The sequence below is a fragment of the Coregonus lavaretus genome (assembly GCF_964263955.1).
Source record: "Coregonus lavaretus genome assembly, chromosome: 35".
In the NCBI taxonomy this organism is placed as follows: Eukaryota; Metazoa; Chordata; class Actinopteri; order Salmoniformes; family Salmonidae; genus Coregonus; species Coregonus lavaretus.
The window spans coordinates 7,104,960-7,126,264 of NC_140022.1; the positions used below are offsets into that span (position 1 = coordinate 7,104,960).

The 21,305-nt window shown below is 44.6% G+C and overlaps 1 long non-coding RNA gene across 1 annotated transcript in view; it reads right to left on the reverse strand.

The window, feature by feature from the left end:
* Positions 1-21,305, reverse strand: part of LOC311109768 — a 57,140-nt gene that overhangs the window by 10,190 nt on the left and 25,645 nt on the right. The gene's annotated exons all lie outside the window — the stretch shown is intronic.

Sequence of the window (21,305 nt, forward strand, 5' to 3'; positions counted from 1 at the left end):
AAACACAGTGGGGGAATGCGGAGAAGGGATCAGTGGGGCAGCAAGCACAGAGGCTTAATAACGGCAACATGAGCACTGCAACAGCTAGCACAGGCTAGGCTAGTCCCACTCCAACAGCTAGCACAGGCTAGGCTAGCCCCACTCCAACAGCTAGCACAGGCTAGCCCCACTCCAACAGCTAGCACTGCAACAGCTAGCACAGGCTAGGCTAGCCCCACTCCAACAGCTAGCACAGGCTAGGCTTGACCCACTCCAATGCTAGCACTGCTGCAGATAGCACAGGCTATGTTAGGCTAGCCCCACTGCAGCAGCCATCACAGGCTAGGCTAGGTTAGACTTGACCCACTCCAACAGCCATAGAGCATATATGCGTGAAGGCTATGCTAAGCTAGCCCCACTCCAACAGCTAGCAGAGCCGAATTAGCAGGATAGCTAATAGCCATAGCCGTGTCTTGCACAACAGACTATAAACTGTGGGACATGTTAAGGACAAAGCATAGAGATGGTTCACAGTTCTGTGGAGCCATTTCTCTTTTTTGGGCCTTCATGCAGGCAAGACTACTCATGACTCCTACTCAGCAGAATGAAGCCAGTGATATCTTATTATCCCATGTGGGTATTTTGTATAGGCCTGGTGTTTACTGAGAAGGAAGGGACCTTTGCAATATAGCCTAGTTAGCCTCTTCACAAATGAGCCTTTCACTGTTTGGATTGCCTGATTACATACCTGGTCTACATTCCTAGCATCAATGTGTTCTGTATTATTTATGTTTTACCAGGTAAGTTAACTGAGAACACATTCTCATTTACTGCAACGACCTGGGGAATAGTTACAAGGGAGAGGAGGTGGGATGAATGAGCCAATTGGAAGCTGGGGATGATTAGGTGGCCATGATGGTCAGATTGAGAATTTAGCCAGAACACTGGGGTTACCACCCCTACTCTTACGATGAGCTCTTTAGTGACCACAGAGAGTCAGGACACCCGTTTAACGTCCACCCGAAAGACGCACCCTACACAGGGCAATGTCCCCAATCACTGCCCTGGGGCATTAGGATTTTTTTTTAGACCAGAGGAAAGAGTGCCTGCTACTAGCCCTCCAACACCACTTCCAGCAGCATCTGGTCTCCCATCCAGGGACCGACCAGGACCAACCCTGCTTGGCTTCAGAGGCAAGCCAGCAGTGGGATGCAGGGTGTATGGTATGGAGGTCTAGCTGAAGTTCCACCATTACTTCTCTCCTCTTCCAGACTGCAGCTCCACTTTTTGTTTGACATGTCTGGTTCCCCTTTCCCCAGTAGGGGGCATAAAGCTCCAAGCTACGGTCTGAGAAAAGGAACTGGGAGTTTTTGACATCAAGTGGACTGAGTTTTAATTGGATCATAGTATGCTGAACTTATTCTAGTATTCTTAGATTCTTAGAAAGGACCTGTTATTCTTAGTACTATGGTTGGCACACAGTGCCATGACATTCATAGTCCCCTATCATACAATTGTAGAAGCACCAAAATACTGAGGATATATATAGATAGGCTATCATTGTAAGATTGAACGTGGGCGGAGAGAGGTATTCTGTGCTTTTATGGGAAGAAATAGACCAGAGAGACGGACATGGGACTCTTACAAGATGAGACAACAGAAAAGGTTTTCAAGAGTTACAAGGTGGAGTCACTCCTCTCCAATAGATGGATGGTCAGAAAGAGTCAACCAGAAACTGAGATATTAGAAAACCCTACAAAGAGGTATTTTCAACCTCCGCAAACGGATAGTTGTGTGTAGTTCAGTTGACGTGACGATGAGAAGGAATGAATTGGCTTGTCGTGAGGTCACTCGGGGTCATAAGGTTGTAGTGGTAGGTATCTCTCGGACAGGTCAGGGTGGGTAAGGCCAAGACATGGACAGTTACAGGAAGTGGTGAAAGGAGGAATCACCATGCAGAGGGCTCTAGGCTGTATCAGAGACACTGACAACCTGATGACCAGCCTAATGGACCCTGTTACCCATTACTGCGTTCTTGTCAGACCTCTGTCAGAAACACTGATCTAAGGTCAGCTTTACATTTCTTTCCCTTATGGTAAATGTAAAGATTGGGGAAAGGTCACTAATCCTAGATCAGTGTTTACAGGAAACTTTTGCCCAGAACTGTCACAGCAGCCAGAGAGGATAGGCTCATTGGTAGGAGAGTCATGATACCTGCATAGTGCCTTTAAAAATGATGTTATTGACAATCTTACTCAGTGCTGCTATGGCGCTTGAGTGTGCAGGATAAAGGACAAAGTCCAAAAAGTTACAAATTGCTGCCCTCTGCTGGTTATCCATTAAAAGCATCACCAGAATGTACAGCTTTAGGCCAATGCATTTTTTTTCTTCTTCACATTTCAGTAATTTAGCAGACGCTCTTATCCAGAGCGACTTACTGTAGTGAGTGCATTTTTATACTGGTCCCCTGTGGGAGTGAGCTCCACTCTTTGTCCTGCATGGGAAAACAGTATAGAGGACGCTACAACTCATGTTTACGCTGTAGACTGCCCTAAAAGTATGTCAGACATTTGAGAGTAACATTTACCATAGAGATTTACGATAGGCGATAATTTCCAATGCTGGTTGAGCATAGCCTAGTGACATCTCTATAGCTATATGAGATAGCACCACCAGACATGGCAGCTCTGCTTCTAGCTCCTAAGCAACTTTGCAGTATTGTAAAACAAATGTAGTGTTATTTCTTACATATTTTTTGTGTTATTTCATACAGCTGGAAATAACTTATATTTCTTAATTCCATTCTTTTACTTTTAGATCTGTGTGTATTGTTGTGAATTGTTAGATACTACTGCACTGTTGGAGCTAGGAACACAAGCAGTTCGCTACACCCGCAACAACGTCTGCTAAATATGTGTATGTGACCAATATATATTTGATTTGATAGCATAGAACATGTCCCAGGTGAGGTTTCATGTACAGGGCAGCAACAAGCACAGCGTGGGTTCTTGACCATACTATATATGGAGGAAGGAATGGAGAGTACCAGGCTGGCTGCACCAGTAGAGTTCATCATGATTTGTCTTCTGCCCCGGGACGGGGGCCCACACGCTGATAGAACATCCCAGATATTCACACCCAACCCCGGTGGGTCCTGTCTGCGACTGCCAACCGCTGTGGTGATATGCCAGTGCTCCGGGCCGGGGAAAGTGGATATTTCCCTAAGAATGCATCTGCTGGTCCCACATAATACTGTATGTGCTTCAGCCAAATATTGTAATATAGCCTGGTCCCAGATCTGTCCCAGGTATGTGCAGTGTGCTTCAGCCAACTCCTCTGCTCTGACTACTGTTGTCATGTTTGGCATCACCATGAGCGAACATAGCAGAGAGGATCTATACAGATCTGGGACTAGGCTCTTTGTACCGTATTCCCAAAGAAGAGACCCAATATTAGTGGGCATGACCTAAAAACATCCCTTCTACTGTGTCTGTCTCCCCATCTCTCTACAAAAACACATCCATGGAAAATCCAGGAACATCTGTCTGTGTCAGTACTGGGGGTTTGGCAGCTTCCTCCCTGGGCTCTGGTGTCAGCTGCCTGCAGGGTGTGAAACCAGGGGGTGGTGGGTGTCACTAACTGACACCTCTCATCATAATCACCTGCATAAATTAAAAGGTACAGTGTGTTGCTAAAGATGATGTTGCGGTTTGCCCCCATTGCCAACTAATGAAACAAGAGAGTCAGTATCAAATATGATGTATGGAAGAGCACACTCACAGAGATAGACAGACTCATGAATACCAAAGCTCAAAAGTACAGCACAAGGCAATGAGTTTATTCTTTATAGACTGAAAAGTACAGAGCAGAGCAGTGCATAAACAGACAGACAAACAGACATACAGTGGGGGAAAAAAGTATTTAGTCAGCCACCAATTGTGCAAGTTCTCCCACTTAAAAAGATGAGAGAGGCCTGTAATTTTCATCATAGGTACACGTCAACTATGACAGACAAAATGAGAAAAAGAAATCCAGAAAATCACATTGTAGGATTTTTAATGAATTTATTTGCAAATTATGGTGGAAAATAAGTATTTGGTCAATAACAAAAGTTTCTCAATACTTTGTTATATACCCTTTGTTGGCAATGGTTTTCTGTAAGTCTTCACAAGGTTTTCACACACTGTTGCTGGTATTTTGGCCCATTCCTCCATGCAGATCTCCTCTAGAGCAGTGATGTTTTGGGGCTGTCGCTGGGCAACACGGACTTTCAACTCCCTCCAAAGATTTTCTATGGGTTTGAGATCTGGAGACTGGCTAGGCCACTCCAGGACCTTGAAATGCTTCTTACGAAGCCACTCCTTCGTTGCCCGGGCGGTGTGTTTGGGATCATTGTCATGCTGAAAGACCCAGCCACATTTCATCTTCAATGCCCTTGCTGATGGAAGGAGGTTTTCACTAAAAATCTCACGATACATGGCCCCATTCATTCTTTCCTTTACATGGATCAGTCGTCCTGGTCCCTTTGCAAAAAAACAGCCCCAAAGCATGATGTTTCCACCCCCATGCTTCACAGTAGGTATGGTGTTCTTTGGATGCAACTCAGCATTCTTTGTCCTCCAAACACAACGAGTTGAGTTTTTACCAAAAAGTTCTATTTTGGTTTCATCTGACCATATGACATTCTCCCAATCCTCTTCTGGATCATCCAAATGCACTCTAGCAAACTTCAGACGAGCCTGGACATGTACTGGCTTAAGCAGGGGGACACGTCTGGCACTGCAGGATTTGAGTCCCTGGCGGCGTAGTGTGTTACTGATGGTAGGCTTTGTTACTTTGGTCCCAGCTCTCTGCAGGTCATTCACTAGGTCCCCCCGTGTGGTTCTGGGATTTTTGCTCACCGTTCTTGTGATCATTTTGACCCCACGGGGTGAGATCTTGCGTGGAGCCCCAGATCGAGGGAGATTATCAGTGGTCTTGTATGTCTTCCATTTCCTAATAATTGCTCCCACAGTTGATTTCTTCAAACTAAGCTGCTTACCTATTGCAGATTCAGTCTTCCCAGCCTGGTGCAGGTCTACAATTTTGTTTCTGGTGTCCTTTGACAGCTCTTTGGTCTTGGCCATAGTGGAGTTTGGAGTGTGACTGTTTGAGGTTGTGGACAGGTGTCTTTTATACTGATAACAAGTTCAAACAGGTGCCATTAATACAGGTAACGAGTGGAGGACAGAGGAGCCTCTTAAAGAAGAAGTAACAGGTCTGTGAGAGCCAGAAATCTTGCTTGTTTGTAGGTGACCAAATACTTATTTTCCACCATAATTTGCAAATAAATTCATAAAAAATCCTACAATGTGATTTTCTGGAGAAAAAAAATCTCAATTTGTCTGTCATAGTTGACGTGTACCTATGATGAAAATTACAGGCCTCTCTCATATTTTTAAGTGGGAGAACTTGCACAATTGGTGGCTGACTAAATACTTTTTTTCCCCACTGTACTAACAAACATACAGACAGAAACACACACACACCCTCCAACCCATACACCCTAGGTCCTTCTGCATTCCTGGTCGATCATAAAAAGTGGGATTGGAGTTCGGCATCTGGCACAGACCATGAGATCATGTGATAGAATCCCCATGGCAACAACTACACCTCAACATAAGCAGACAGACTGATACACACACGCATGGACGTCTTCTCAGACAGACCCAACTCCTCAACCCAAATCTGGCAGGGCCTCTGTGTAGAGACAGGATCTGTCCTTCCTCTCCTCCCAGGGGGGACGTAGCCCTTTGTCCTTCTGTCAACAGCTTGTGTCATGCTACTGGAGTGAGGCCTGAGACTCTAAACACATTTCTCTGTTTGTTTTGGCCGCTGCGTGGGAGTGCGAAGAGGAGGAGGAGGTTTGGATGTTTGCCTCCAGCACAGGGTTGTGTTGTATTTTCATGTGTTTTGTAATTCATCTTCAGGTTTCCCCCCTCGTCTTCTCTCTTTCTGGGGACCCTTGGGGCCGCGCTGCACTAACGCATGTGTCATGTCATATGTCACTGTGTGTCTATTGTGTACTCTGGGACTCGTGTAGTTGTGATCGTTCTTGGCATGAGTTGTAGCCGTGCTGTGTTGAAGGTTGTATTTTAATTCAATGAGCTATAGGAGTGGTGACAGAAATGATAATGTACTGACGCAATGTACTTTAGGCTTAGATCTGGAAAGACAAAGTCCACTCATAACAATCTCAAGAGGCACTCCTGCAAAGTAAAACATTTGAAAGTCAACACTACCATTATCTCTAGATAACTAAACTTGATTCGATTGCATCACTTGGAGCACTGCAAAGCTCGTTGATGCAAAAACTTGCAATGCACACAGTCTTTCTGTGGCTGAGTATTTACACTCCCTGCTATAGGCCCACACGACAGCAACGGAAATATAGGTCTATAACAATGTCATATATAGAGGCTTTTTAGAATGGCATACTTTATGGCCACCCTAAAACATCCTGTTCGCCTGACCCGCTCCTGAACATCTCTCTGGTCGGTTTGGAGGAATTACAGCCGTCTGTCCCCAGCAATTGATTTATCTCAGAGTTGTGGAATTCCCAAATGAGTTCTCTGTTGTAGCAAGAAACTCAGGGAACGGTTTTATTGGCCGCCGCCCCATCCACCTCCAAGTCTGAGCTGTGATCACTGCCCGTAACCAAGGAGATCACTCTGCTGTTTGTAAACAATTCATTTTCTAGGGGCTGGCGCTGGACAGAAAAGCCTGTAGGCTCTTCCCACTTTCAGTTCACAGTATTTGGAGAGAAAATTAGCCCTTATTCACTACTACTCGCGCTAAATAACCACACATGCACAAACACTTACTGAAATTAACACTAACTTTAACATAATAACAAGTGTAGATAGTAGCCATGTTTGGAATTCAGGATGGGAATATCCAGATGATTATGAAACTCCATAGGCACAGCTATAAACAGTTTGGAGGTCGCATGACTGTGGTATGCACAGAGTGTCTCGGGCCAAGGAGCTGGTGTGAAATACCTCAGGAGCGTGATAAAGGTGAATCATGGAGTAGAGTATAAAGCATCATGGAGGATTGATGATGGTCAAATACAGAATGACAGTAGGGTGGCATCTAGGTTACGCATCAGCTGCTAACTTTACTGTATCACTAGGTTACGCATCAGCTGCTAACTGTACTGTATCACTAAGTTACGCATCAGCTGCTAACTGTACTGTATCACTAGGTTACGCATCAGCTGCTAACTTTACTGTATCATCTAGGTTACGCATCAGCTGCTAACTTTACTGTATCATCTAGGTTACGCATCAGCTGCTAACTTTACTGTATCATCTAGGTTACGCGTCGGCTGCTAACTTTACTGTATCACTAGGTTACGCGTTGGCTGCTAACTTTACTGTATCACTAGGTTACGCGTTGGCTGCTAACTGTACTGTATCACTAAGTTACACATGGCTGCTAACTTTACTGTTTCAATAGGTTACGCATCGGCTGCTAACTGTACTGTATCAAATCAAATCAAATCAAATTGTATTGGCCACATGCGCTGAATACAACAGGTGCAGACATTACAGTGAAATGCTTACTTACAGCCCTTAACCAACAGTGCATTTATTTTTTATAAAAAAGTCAAATAAAACAAAAACAAAAAAGTGTTGAGAAAAAAAGAGCAGAAGTAAAATAAAATAACAGTAGGGAGGCTATATATACAGGGGGGTACCGGTGCAGAGTCAATGTGCAGGGGCACCGGCTAGTTGAAGTAGTTGAAGTAATATGTACATGTGGTTATAGTTAAAGTGACTATGCATAAATAATTAACAGAGTAGCAGCAGCGTAAAAAGATGGGGTGGGGGGGAGTGCAAATTGTCCGGGTAGCCATGATTAGCTGTTCAGGAGTCTTATGGCTTGGGGGTAGAAGCTGTTGAGAAGTCTTTTGGACCTAGACTTGGCACTCCGGTACCACTTGCCGTGTGGTAGCAGAGAGAACAGTCTATGACTAGGGTGGCAGGAGTCTTTGACAATTTTGAGGGCCTTCCTCTGACACCGCCTGGTATAGAGGTCCTGGATGGCAGGAAGCTTGGCCCCAGTGATGTACTGGGCCGTACGCACTACCCTCTGTATTGCCTTGCGGTCGGAGGCAGAGCAGTTGCCATACCAGGTGGTGATGCAACCAGTCAGGATGCTCTCGATGGTGCAGCTGTAGAATTTTTTGAGGATCTGAGGACCCATGCCAAATCTTTTCAGTCTCCTGAGGGGGAATAGGCTTTGTCGTGCCCTCTTCACGACTGTCTTGGTGTGTTTGGACCATGATAGTTCGTTGGTGATGTGGACACCAAGGAACTTGAAGCTCCCAACCTGTTCCACTACAGCCCCGTCGATGAGAATGGGGGCGTGCTCAGTCCTCTTTTTTTCCCTGTAGTCCACAATCATCTCCTTTGTCTTGGTCACGTTGAGGGAGAGGTTGTTATCCTGGCACCACACGGCCAGGTCTCTGACCTCCTCCCTATAGGCTGTCTCATCGTTGTCGGTGATCAGGCCTACCACTGTTGTGTCGTCGGCAAACGTAATGATGGTGTTGGAGTCGTGCCTGGCCATGCAGTCATGGGTGAACAGGGAGTACAGGAGGGGACTGAGCACGCACCCCTGAGGGGCCCCCGTGTTGAGGATCAGTGTGGCAGATGTGTTGTTACCTACCCTTACCACCTGGGGGCGGCCCGTCAGGAAGTCCAGGATCCAGTTGCAGAGGGAGGTGTTTAGTCCCAGGATCCTTAGCTTAGTGATGAGCTTTGAGGGCACTATGGTGTTGAATGCTGAGCTGTAGTCAATGAATAGCATTCTCACGTAGGTGTTCCTCTTGTCACTAAGTTACGCATCGGATGCTAACTTTACTGTATCACTAAGTTACGCATCGGCTGCTAACTGAACTGTATCACTAAGTTACGCATCGGCTGCTAACTGTACTGTATCACTAAGTTACGCATCGGCTGCTAACTTTACTGTATCACACTACGAGAACACAACGTACACACCAGTGTCTGTGTCTGTGTTTGTCTGTGTCAGTGCATAGGTCAAGTCAGAGAGGATATGCAGGGATGAATCTCCTATTGTCCCATTGTGATAAACAACAATACAGTGTGAAGCAGAGAATACTAACAGTCTATACAAACTGAGGATGGGAATCTGTTACCTCTGGCATTTAGACTGGGGGAAAACATCCAATAACAAATAAGAGATAGCTCTCGTAAATCATTGCACAAAAAGTAATCTACGATTACACAGTTGAACAACTGACGTGAATGATCATTTAACCACCCCTGCCTGTAGTCAGGCTTCTTACACAATGCTCTGTGTCTGAAAGAGAGGGAGAGAAGAGAAATCTGATCTGGTTTTGCATTGCAGTGACTTTATAATGCTCTCTCTTTCCTAGACTTACATTGTGTTGTAACGTACCATACCATCTGTCCTATTCTGCCTCCTCTAGTTCCTTATCATGTCTCCAGAGAGAAATGCTATAGCCTACGCTATAGAAATGGAACATTGGAATGAACAATTAAAGCCTGAAATGCCAGCGCTGAAATAGTGTGATAAAAGTTATATAACTCTGACACCCCTGCTCTAGGACTAAGCTCATGGACACTATGATACATCCAACACACAAACTCATTCCATGGAGGGCCTAGTGTCTGCTGGGTTTTGTTTTTTTTCCTTTCAATTAAGACCGACACAATCAGATGAGGGGAGTTCCTCACTAATCAGTACAAGGGAGAAGCGAAAACCCGCAGCCACTCGGCCCTCCGTGGAATGAGTTTGACACCTGTGTCTTAGAGAGTTCAGGATCAGTTGACTGTGGTGTGTTATCTAAACAGAGGGATTAGAGACAAGCCTATAGCTACAATTTAATTTATTTGAATAAAACACAAAATATGTTGCTGTAGTTTGTCCATATATCATAAAGGTATACTAGCTGAAGTTTACATTAAACTACAATATTTATTATGTACAAATACAGCGTCTGTGAACATGTCTCATTATTGTAACACTTCTTCAAGTTGCTGTAAAAATTCCAATCAGTTTTTAAATAAAGTTTTATTCTCCTATGATGCATCATCCAGAGGAGTAGTCCTTAGATGAGCACTAGTTAAGTTCATTTATTCACTTAAATGCCTTCAGAATTAGGTTCTTATTTAAAAAAAATAACTTGTTTATAACTTTTTGGGACTTTGAAAACTGTTGCGGTAATGAGAATTTTGTGGAAATCGTAGTAAAATGCATAATATCTGATAAAAAAAACACAATAATTATTATGAAATAGATAAGTACAGCTCTCAGTGATCCAAGAGGAAATCTCAGTGATCTAAGAGGAAATTGTCTAATTGTCTGTGTATGCACGTGTGTATGTGCATTGCATACATGTGCGTGCGTGCATACTATGTGTGTGTGTGTGTGTGCGTGTGTGTGTGCGTGCATGTGTGCGTGCGTGTGTGCATGTGTGTGCGTGTGTGTGTGCGTGTGTGTTTGTGTGCGTGTGTGTGTGCATACGTGTGTGTGTGCGTGTGCGTGCGTGTGTGCGTGCGTGTGCGTGTGCGTGTGTGTGTGTGCGTGTGCGTGTGTGTGTGTGTGCAAGGGAAAAAGAGGAAAAGGAGTATGTTAGAAGCACACCTGCATCCTCACCTTTCAACCTCTCTGTTTAACTCCTCCCCACTCCTCCCCACTCCTCCCCACTCCTTCATCCCCCCGTCCCTCCACCCCTCCTCCCCCTCCCCCCATTCCTCCTCCATGCACATAAAGTGAAGTCATCACCATAACCCTATCTGTGTACCGGGACAACAAATACTCCTTTTAAAGTCCATGGACTGACTTCTGGTAAGAAATAAGTTAATGGTAAATACATTGCGGTCTATGGAATGTGAAGAGTAGGCTTGAAATACACTATCAGTCTGCGTTACTCAAACAAGTGTTCCAGTTTGTGTGTGTCCATATGGGACAGGTCCCACGGTCAGGGTCTGGAGAGCAGAGAGGTTTCATGGGAGGATGTGTTTTGTCTGGACCTTCTCCTGGACTCTAGTGCAGGTGGCCAGGACCGCTATGTGTGTTGCGAAAAATCGTCAAGATTTAATCGTCACCAAGTAATATATATGTAAGAACAGACCACGGTCTGAATTACAAGCAGCAGCTCCTGTCCTGAGCGAGAGAGAGTGAGAGAGAGAGAGAGAGAGAGAGAGAGGGAGAGAGGGAGAGAGAGAGAGAGAGAGAGAGAGAGAGAGAGAGAGAGAGAGAGAGAGAGAGAGAGAGAGAGAGAGAGAGAGAGAGAGTTGCCAGGACCACAAATTCCATCTAGACACCGTTGCCCTAGAGCACACAAAAAACTATACATACCTCGGCCTAAACATCAGCGCCACAGGTATCTCCACAAAGCTGTGAACGATCTGAGAGACAAGGCAAGAGGGTCTTCTATGCCATCAAAAGGAACATCAAATTTGACATACCAATTAGGATCTGGCTTAGACCACTGCGCCACTCGGGAGACCTGCTTAAGCCAGTACATGTCCAGGCCTTTATGTTTGTGAGGTCTGGGGTCCGCTCACCAACCAAGAATTCACAAAATGGGACAAACACCAAATTGAGACTCTGCATGCAGAATTCTGCAAAAACATCCTCCGTGTACAACGTAAAACACCAAATAATGCATGCAGAGCAGAATTAGGCCAATACCCGCTAATTATCAAAATCCAGAAAAGAGCCGTTAAATTCTATAACCACTTAAAAGGAAGCGATTCCCAAACCTTCCATAACAAAGCCATCACCTACAGAGAGATGAACTTGGAGAAGAGTCCCCTAAGTAAGCTGGTCCTGGGGCTCTGTTCACAAACACAAACAGACCCCACAGAGCCCCAGGACAACAACAACAACAACAACAACACAATTAGACCCAACCAAATCATGAGAAAACAAAAAGAGAATGACTTGACACATTGGAAAGAACAAACAAAAAAACTGAGCAAACTAGAATGCTATTTGGCCCTAAACAGAGAGTACACAATGGCAGAATACCTGACCACTGTGACTGACCCAAACTTAAGGAAAGCTTTGACTATGTACAGACTCAGTGAGCATAGCCTTGCTATGGAGAAAGGCCGCCGTAGGCAGACCTGGCTCTCAAGAGAAGACAGGCTATGTGCACACTGACCACAAAATGAGGTGGAAACTGAGCTGCACTTCCTAACCTCCTGCCAAATGAATGACCATATTAGAGACACATATTTCCCTCAGATTACAGCGATCCACAAAGAATTCGAAAATAAACCCAATTTTGATAAACTCCCTTATCTACTGGGTGAAAAACCACAGTGTGCCATCACAGCTGCAAGATTTGTGACCTGTTGCCACAAGAAAAGGGCAACCAGTGAAGAACAAACACCATTGTAAATACAACCCATATTTATGTTTATTTATTTTCACATTTGTACTTTAACTATTTGCACATTGTTACAACACTGTATATATACATAATATGACATTTGAAATGTCTTTATTCTTTTGAAACTTCTGAGTGTAATGTTTACTGTTAATATTTATTGTTTATTTCACTTTTGTTTACTATCTACTTCACTTGCTTTGGCAATGTTAACATACGTTTCCCATGCCAATAAAGCCCTTAAATTGAAATTGAATTGAATTGAGAGAGAGAGAGAGGGCGAGAGAGAGAGAGAGGGCGAGAGAGAGAGAGAGAGAGAGAGAGAGAGAGAGAGAGAGAGAGAGAGAGAGAGAGAGAGAGAAAGGCAGGGCATCAATGTAAAGGTCAGGCGCCTTTGACAAACTTTGTTTCCATTCAGTAAGAGAGAGGCTGAGTCTAGTTCTGCCAGGTCTGTGACCTCACAGTGCAGCCTTATAAACCCAACCTCACATCCCTCATATCCCCCCAAACTCACAGCACTCTTTCCTAGGTCATTACTCTGGCAATAATCACATCAGGATGTCATGACACATTTGCACCACAGAGGGAGTCTTGCCAAACGATTTTCTACTCTATTTTAGACAAAGTTTGTGTTGAGGAATGATGACTATGTTATGTTACAGGTATATTACAGATATGTTGCAGGTCTTTCAGGCAAGCTTTGTGTACTGGCTATAGAGGTAGTATCTACAGTACCTACCTGTACTAGTTAGTACCAAATGTGTGTGTGAGAAAGAGAGGTGTATGTGTGTGCGTACTGATATTACTTAAAATGCAAAGTATAGGCCTATAGACATGAGCAAGCATGAGTCCATGTTGCGTGCTTACGTTAATGTCCTATCTGCCAAAAGCAATAGCTAATCCTCTGCAAACAGTATGAAGTGCTGTTTATCATTCCATCACCTTTTGGCTGTGATCCTACTCCTATTGTGGTCCTGTAGAAGAATGAGACAATGAGACGTGAAAGGGCCTGAGCCGGTTTGACACAATGACTGTGTTTGCGTCCCAAATGGTAACCTATTCCCTATGCACTGCACTCCTTTTCACCAGGACCTATTGGGCCCTATGTAGGTAATTAGGGGCCATTTGGGAAGCAGCCTGTGTGATGATAAACTGGCCAGATTAGTAGGAGAACAAATCATGATTAAGTCATCTCTCTGGGCAGATTCGCACACGTTACAAACTCTTTCATTCATAGTGTCACAGAGTATGGATGTCAAACTAGTCTGATCAGTTTACTACATGGAGGGGGAGAAGACTGTCATTGCATTGTGCTTTCTTCAGTGCTCCCACTGGGCACAGACGTTAGTTCAACGTCCATATTTGATTTACATTTGATTGAGTTGTCAACTAATGTGAATTAAACAAAACATTTCACCATATCATTGGATTTAGGTTCAAAGTTGGGTAAAAAAAAGTTTTTGCCCATTGGGTTTACTGTAGTGTATCAATATTTCATAACAATCACCTTCCCTAGACAATTGTATGTGAGTTGACTTTAAAGGTACAGTCTGGGGATTGGGAATCTGTTCAGTGGTCATTTCAATGTTACAGATTGTATTGTTATGAACTATCCCCAGTATTATACTTGACGTGAAGATGTTGTTTGCTGTTCAGAACACTATGGAGGAGGGGATGTTCTGGTAAAATAATACCACTGTGGTGCACCTCATCATCAGCAGCAGTAGAAGAGGCCATGCAAGGTCTCTTACCTAATGTGGTGACTAACTAGTTACAGACTTTGTGTTCTGGCAGATTCCTCTTCACACCTTGGCCAAGCTGACAGGCAGCAAAACAAATGTGTTCATCAACAAACTATGTTTGTGGTTTCATACATAGCGTACACAACAACAGTAAACCATGCTCATAGTTCATACATAGCGTACATCAGCAACAGTAAACCATGCTCATAGTTCATACATAGCGTACACAACAACAGTAAACCATGCTCATAGTTCATACATAGCGTACATCAGCAACAGTAAACCATGCTCATAGTTCATACATAGCGTACATCAGCAACAGTAAACCATGCTCATAGTTCATACATAGCGTACATCAGCAACAGTAAACCATGCTCATAATTCATACATAGTGTACATCAGCAACAGTAAACCATGCTCATAGTTCATACATAGCGTACACAACAACAGTAAACCATGCTCATAGTTCATACATAGCGTACATCAGCAACAGTAAACCATGCTCATAGTTCATACATAGCGTACATCAGCAACAGTAAACCATGCTCATAGTTCATACATAGCGTACACAACAACAGTAAACCATGCTCATAGTTCATACATAGCGTACATCAGCAACAGTAAACCATGCTCATAGTTCATACATAGCGTACATCAGCAACAGTAAACCATGCTCATAGTTCATACATAGCGTACACAACAACAGTAAACCATGCTCATAGTTCATACATAGCGTACATCAGCAACAGTAAACCATGCTCATAGTTCATACATAGCGTACATCAGCAACAGTAAACCATGCTCATAGTTCATACATAGCGTACACAACAACAGTAAACCATGCTCATAGTTCATACATAGCGTACACAACAACAGTAAACCATGCTCATAGTTCATACATAGCGTACATCAGCAACAGTAAACCATGCTCATAATTCATACATAGTGTACATCAGCAACAGTAAACCATGCTCATAGTTCATACATAGCGTACACAACAACAGTAAACCATGCTCATAGTTCATACATAGCGTACATCAGCAACAGTAAACCATGCTCATAGTTCATACATAGCGTACATCAGCAACAGTAAACCATGCTCATAGTTCATACATAGCGTACACAACAACAGTAAACCATGCTCATAGTTCATACATAGCGTACATCAGCAACAGTAAACCATGCTCATAGTTCATACATAGCGTACATCAGCAACAGTAAACCATGCTCATAGTTCATATATAGCGTACATCAGCAGTTACATAACTGGTGTTTTTGTTTCGTGCTCTTCTGAGGATAACCTTTGACTCTGAGAAGTTCAGGGATAATTCCAAAAACATCATCATCATCATCATCATCTCAAACTGTGCTTTCATAAGGCTTGCTTGAATCACTGGTGCTTTCCAGCAAAAGTCACTCTTTGCACATTCTTGTTAGTTTTGTTTCTGTTATTGTTGGACTATAAAATGATAGGGAGAGAGTGATCTGGGTGAGAGCTTCCAAAGGAAGGTAGGCTCTAAAAAGAAAGTGTTACCAACGTTTCTCTAAAAGTAGTGTACTAAGCAAAGCCAGTATAGATGTGCCGAAGGGAGTGATCCAGCCTAGGATTGGAACCATAGACACTCCCAGTGAGAGGTTCTAAACAGAAGTATAGTTCGCTCACAGTATAGGAGTATAGTATAGTATAGTATAGTATAGTATAGGTTTCCCAGCACTCCTACGTCCAACCACTACAGTCATGGAACAGGGCAGCCTGTGTGACTGTCAAACCCAACGCTGACCAGTAGCATTGGCCCTCGGCAATGTTTCCTCTCAAAACACACAGCTTTGTCTGGGAAGTGAGCGCACAACAGCCAGGGTTGATATGGAGACACGCCAGACACTCCACTCCAGCCAGCTTTATTTCAGTCTCACACAAACACACACAGCACAGCAGAGAACACTGGGGCATATCTGGGATTTCAGGACAGTCAATAAAAGAGATTGTTAGATATTTTTATACACCCACTGAGTACTCGTCAGGTTTGGCACTTTGGCAGTACACTCTTAGAAAAAAGGGTTCCAAAATAGTTATTCAGCTGTCCCCATAGGAGAACCCTTTTTTCCACCCTCTGTGGAAAGTGTTCTTCATGGAACTGAAAAGGGTTCTACCTGGCTGTCCCCATAGGAGAACCCTTTTTTCCACCCTCTGTGCAAAAGGTTCTACCTGGAACCAAAAGGTTTCTTCAACGGGTTCTCCTATGGGGACAGCCGAATAACCATTTTAGGTTCTAGATAGCACCTTTTTTTCTAAGAGTGTACAATGACCCGAGTTGAACTCTTTGGAGGTGTTGCGTAACCAGCTCCTTGTCGACCTGGATCCCAGCTGTGCCCTTTGTCTGTTTGAACAGCTCAAATGTTGCGAGACTAACTGTGAGTAATAGCTGTGATCCATTAGGACCAGACAGGGTCTGATTGCTTTAGTCTCTACTGTGACACAGTTTACTCATCAACAGAACCCTGATGAAGGTTGACAGAGTTACACGCTATCCTCCAGGGACTAGTGCATTGTGATGGTGTGTGAGCAAACACTCACTAACGGATATGGCTGCTCTCTGCTCTCGCCTGGAGCCCAGATCTCTTAGATCTGTTCAAGCAGACTGCTGCTTGTGGTGATGACATCATCCCTGAATCATTCCGTGCCTTGCCTGTGTACATATGCAGTCAAACAGCTATCCCTCTTCCTAATAAACTGTCAGCCAGGCCAGGCCACTAATACAACTGGTGATGTAATGAATGATTCAAGGGGTTTTCTTCAAGGGGTTTTCTTTTTTTCCTCAGATCAAACACACAGGACAGAGATTGGCCTATGCCTATTCAGGATTTATTTTCACAATCACTTTTTCATCAAGGTGTACGTATACCTTTCCCGGTACTATACAACTCAGAAAACGATAAATGACACTGTGAATGGAGCTTAAGACTGTCGGGCCATTCATGGCTTCATCATTGTCATGAGTCAGTGATTTAACCAAACCACGGTCTTATCCAATGATACAAAGCCTGGACGACTGCGCTTCGGGGCTGAATAAAACAGATCACTCCATTCACAGCACAGCTGTCTCCCGCCCCAACCCACCAACCCACCAACCCTTTACCCCACGGCTACACCCCACCCCACCTATTAATCTCCTCCCACTATGTTCCTTCCTGTTCCCCCCGCAGGTAAACAACCATGCGTTCCCGTAGCAACAGCCTAGAGGACGCCGCCAAGGCCAAGCTGGCGCAGCATCAGGCAGGATCGCGGCGGCGGGCCACAGAACGTGAGGAGCCACAGGGCAGGGGTGCAGGACGGGCCAGACACAGGGAGCCTCCCGATGACACGGGCACAAACACAGGCACTGTCCAGAGGAAGGACAAGGAGGGCAGTGGCAGCAGTGGGAGTGGCAGTGCCAGCAGTAACAGCCGGAGGGAGAAGGCAGCAGGCGGGAAGGCCAGGGACCTCTCCCGAGATGACCTTCTGTTCCTGCTGTCTATGCTGGAGGGAGAACTGCAGGTGAGGAGAGACTGTGAGACTAGGGCCAGGGTTTGGCTGGACTGGGCTGGTTCATGGGTTATTAGGTGAGGAGACACTGTGAGAGGGTGGACCACTAGAGACTGGGCCAGGTGTGGGCTGGACTGGGTCAGATTAGAGTATAGTAGTTCATGGCTACACTAACAGGTCATATGACCAGAGTAGCATAGAGTAGATTAGCTACTGAGTCATGTTAGATTGAACATGGTGAGGGCTTGGCATTAGACTGGGTCCTAACATGAGTTATCTGGGATAAGGGTCAACCGAGCCATGGGTAGTCTAGCTATAGGACAGGCTTCTTGGTAATACTAAACCATGGGTAGTCTAGCTATAGGACAGGCTTGTTGGTAATACTAAACCATGGGTAGTCTAGCTATAGGACAGGCTTCTTGGTAATACTAAACCATGGGTAGTCTAGCTATAGGACAGGCTTCTTGGTAATACTAAACCATGGGTAGTCTAGCTATAGGACAGGCTTGTTGGTAATACTAAACCATGGGTAGTCTAGCTATAGGACAGGCTTCTTGGTAATACTAAACCATGGGTAGTCTAGCTATAGGACAGGCTTCTTGGTAATACTAAACCATGGGTAGTCTAGCTATAGGACAGGCTTGTTGGTAATACTAAACCATGGGTAGTCTAGCTATAGGACAGGCTTGTTGGTAATACTAAACCATGGGTAGTCTAGCTATAGGACAGGCTTGTTGGTAATACTAAACCATGGGTAGTCTAGCTATAGGACAGGCTTGTTGGTAATAGACAGACAGATAACAGCTGGGGAGCTGTAGAGGGTTTCTGACATCAGACAGCTAACAGTAGACCTAGTAGTCTCACACTGATGGATGGTGCAGGCATCAATAGCACAGAGACCTATAAACAGAGATGAACCCACAAGATGAACCTATTAAATTGCAGAGCAGCGCATCTCCAACCTTATAGAAATCCTGAAGACTTCAGGTCTAATCCATCCTGCAGACATCAAGAGGCTCAAGATATGTCCCAAGTGGCGCTCTATTCCCTATATAGTGCACTACTTTTAACCCGGCACCATAGGGCTCTGGTCAAAAAGTAGTGCACTGTGTAGGGAATAGGGTGCCATTTGGAACGCATCCTCAGAGCCCTGGTGACCTTGGCTGGAGGAGTGGAGAGGTGGCGCTCATTTGTGATGGAGCGTGACTCTAGGCATCTGGAGAAACGGAGGGATGGAGAGAGGGATTTGTGGTTTGATCTGGGGCATGGTGCATGGTGCTTTTTTCCTTAGATTCATGCTCATAGAACTCTTTCCTCTCTCTCTCTCTCTCTCTCTCTCTCTCTCTCTCTCTCTCTCTCTCTCTCTCTCTCTCTCTCTCTCTCTCTCTCTCTCTCTCTCTCTCTCTCTCTCTCTCTCTCTCTCTCTCTCTCTCTCTCTCTCTCTCTCTCTCTCTCTCTCTCTCTCTCTCTCTCTCTCTCTCTCTCTCTCTCTCTCTCTCTCTCTCTCTCTCTCTCTCTCTCTCTCTCTCTCTCTCCCCGAACACAGGCCAGAGACGAGGTGATCACAGTGTTGAAGGCTGAGAAGATTGACTTGGCCCTCCTGGAGGCCCAGTATGGGTTCGTCACCCCACAGAAGGTCCTTCAGGCCCTGCAGAGAGACACCGTCCAGAGCAAGGCTGAGACCTTCCAGGAGGACATCTACGAGAGGCCCATGGCTGAGGTAGCACAGTCACAACACATTCAATACAGCAGCTCAGTAAAGACTGGGGTCAGTGAAGTGTAGCACCCTGATAAGGTGACGTGGAAGGGTTGAGACTTGAGACTTATAACTTCAGCTACAGTAGGTGGGCGGTGGGTAGCCTAGCGGTTAAGAGCGTTGGGCCAGTAACCGAAAGGTCGCTGGCTCAAATCCCCGAGCCGACTAGGTGAAAAATCTGTTGATGTGCAATTGAGCAAGGCACTTAACCCTAATTGCTCCTGTAAGTCGCTATGGATAAGAGTGTCTGCTGAAATGTATATGAAGTAGCTACTTTGTAGGTTCAAAGATTGACTATGGGATTTTGTCTCATGACTGGACAATCATGTATTAAAATACATTTATACATCCTATATCACCTCACATAGAGGAGTGGTCAGTAAATGCTCTGGTCTGGCCTAGCTGGACAAGCTGGTGGAGAAGCAGAGGGAGACCCACCGTCGCATGCTGGAGCAGCTGCTGCTGACTGAGCAGTCCCACAAGCACGCCCTGTACAAGCTGGAGGACGAGAAGAGGAACCATGGAGACTTCATGAGGAAGAGCGACGAGTTCACCAACCTGCTGGAGCAGGAACGAGAGAGGTCTGTTTGTTGCTCTGTTTCTCAACTTAACAAACATACATTACCGTTCAAAAGTTTGGGGTCACTTAGAAATGTCAGGTCGCTAGTTGAGTATCTGGAGCATGAGCAATTGTGGGTTCGATTACTGGCTCAAAATGGCCAGAAGCAAAGAACATGCGCAGAAGCAGGCACGGACTCATGTATGAACACACACACATACGGATGCACACACACTCACACACACACACAAGAGCTGAGCACCCTCCTCAGAAAGGTTCCTCAAGGTGTTGAATGAATGATCTTGAAATTAACACCTACATGCCAAAACCTTTTTGGATGGTTTGTAATTACTGTTTTCACTTAGAAAAGAGGGGCTTTAAACCAAAAGCTTGATAAATAATTTAATACATCAGTGTCAGGATGCCTTTGATTGGTAATCCCCTTATAAATGATCTGGCTGTATTATAACCCAGGTTGTGTTGAGACATGTTATCGTAAGTTGATAGAGTGATGCATAATGCCAAAGAAGCTTTACTCATTGGCTTCCAAAGCACAATTGACCAACCCTGAATAGTTAGAGACAGATTCATACTGATGTTTGTGTAGGCTAGATATTGGAGTAATACATGCTCTTCATGGTTAGCTGGTATTTACCTGGAATTCAGAACGACATTATGAATAGCAGACTGTAGTTACATACAGAGAAATCGTTCTTGAAGGTTCCCAGTTTTACACACGTTTAGCTTTCAACCAGGTTTCTGCAACTCTGTGATAATTGACCTGTAATATACTCTATGTATAATATTACAGGAAATTAATGGGCATGCCAAGGAGATGTCAAAAACAAACTCTACATTACACTCTATACACGTTAACAGATCATCTGACAGAGTCCAGTTTTCCCCTATTATAGACATTAATAGTGTCGTAACTCAAACATGACCCACACTCATTTTGGTACTTAGAAACTCGACCATAGTTTGCAGATCGGGACTGTGGAAGTCAAACCCGATGACTTGGCCCAAAATGAAACTGCCTTTGCCGTTGTTATAAGCAACATCTCCCTCTCTCTCTCTTGAGCTCTGCAAACACATACTCTGGCAGATTCTCTGTGTCAAAGTAATGTCTTTATATGGCAAAGTCAGTCAGTGTGAAGTGAAGTCAGAGAGATCTGGCTTAAGTGTATCCAACCTGACTGAGAACATTCAAGCCCTAACAGGGAGTTCACCTTCTGACTGAGGCTATGCCTTCATGTAGAGACATCTATCATTGTAAATTGGTGTAAAACGGACTAGACTGTACCATACAG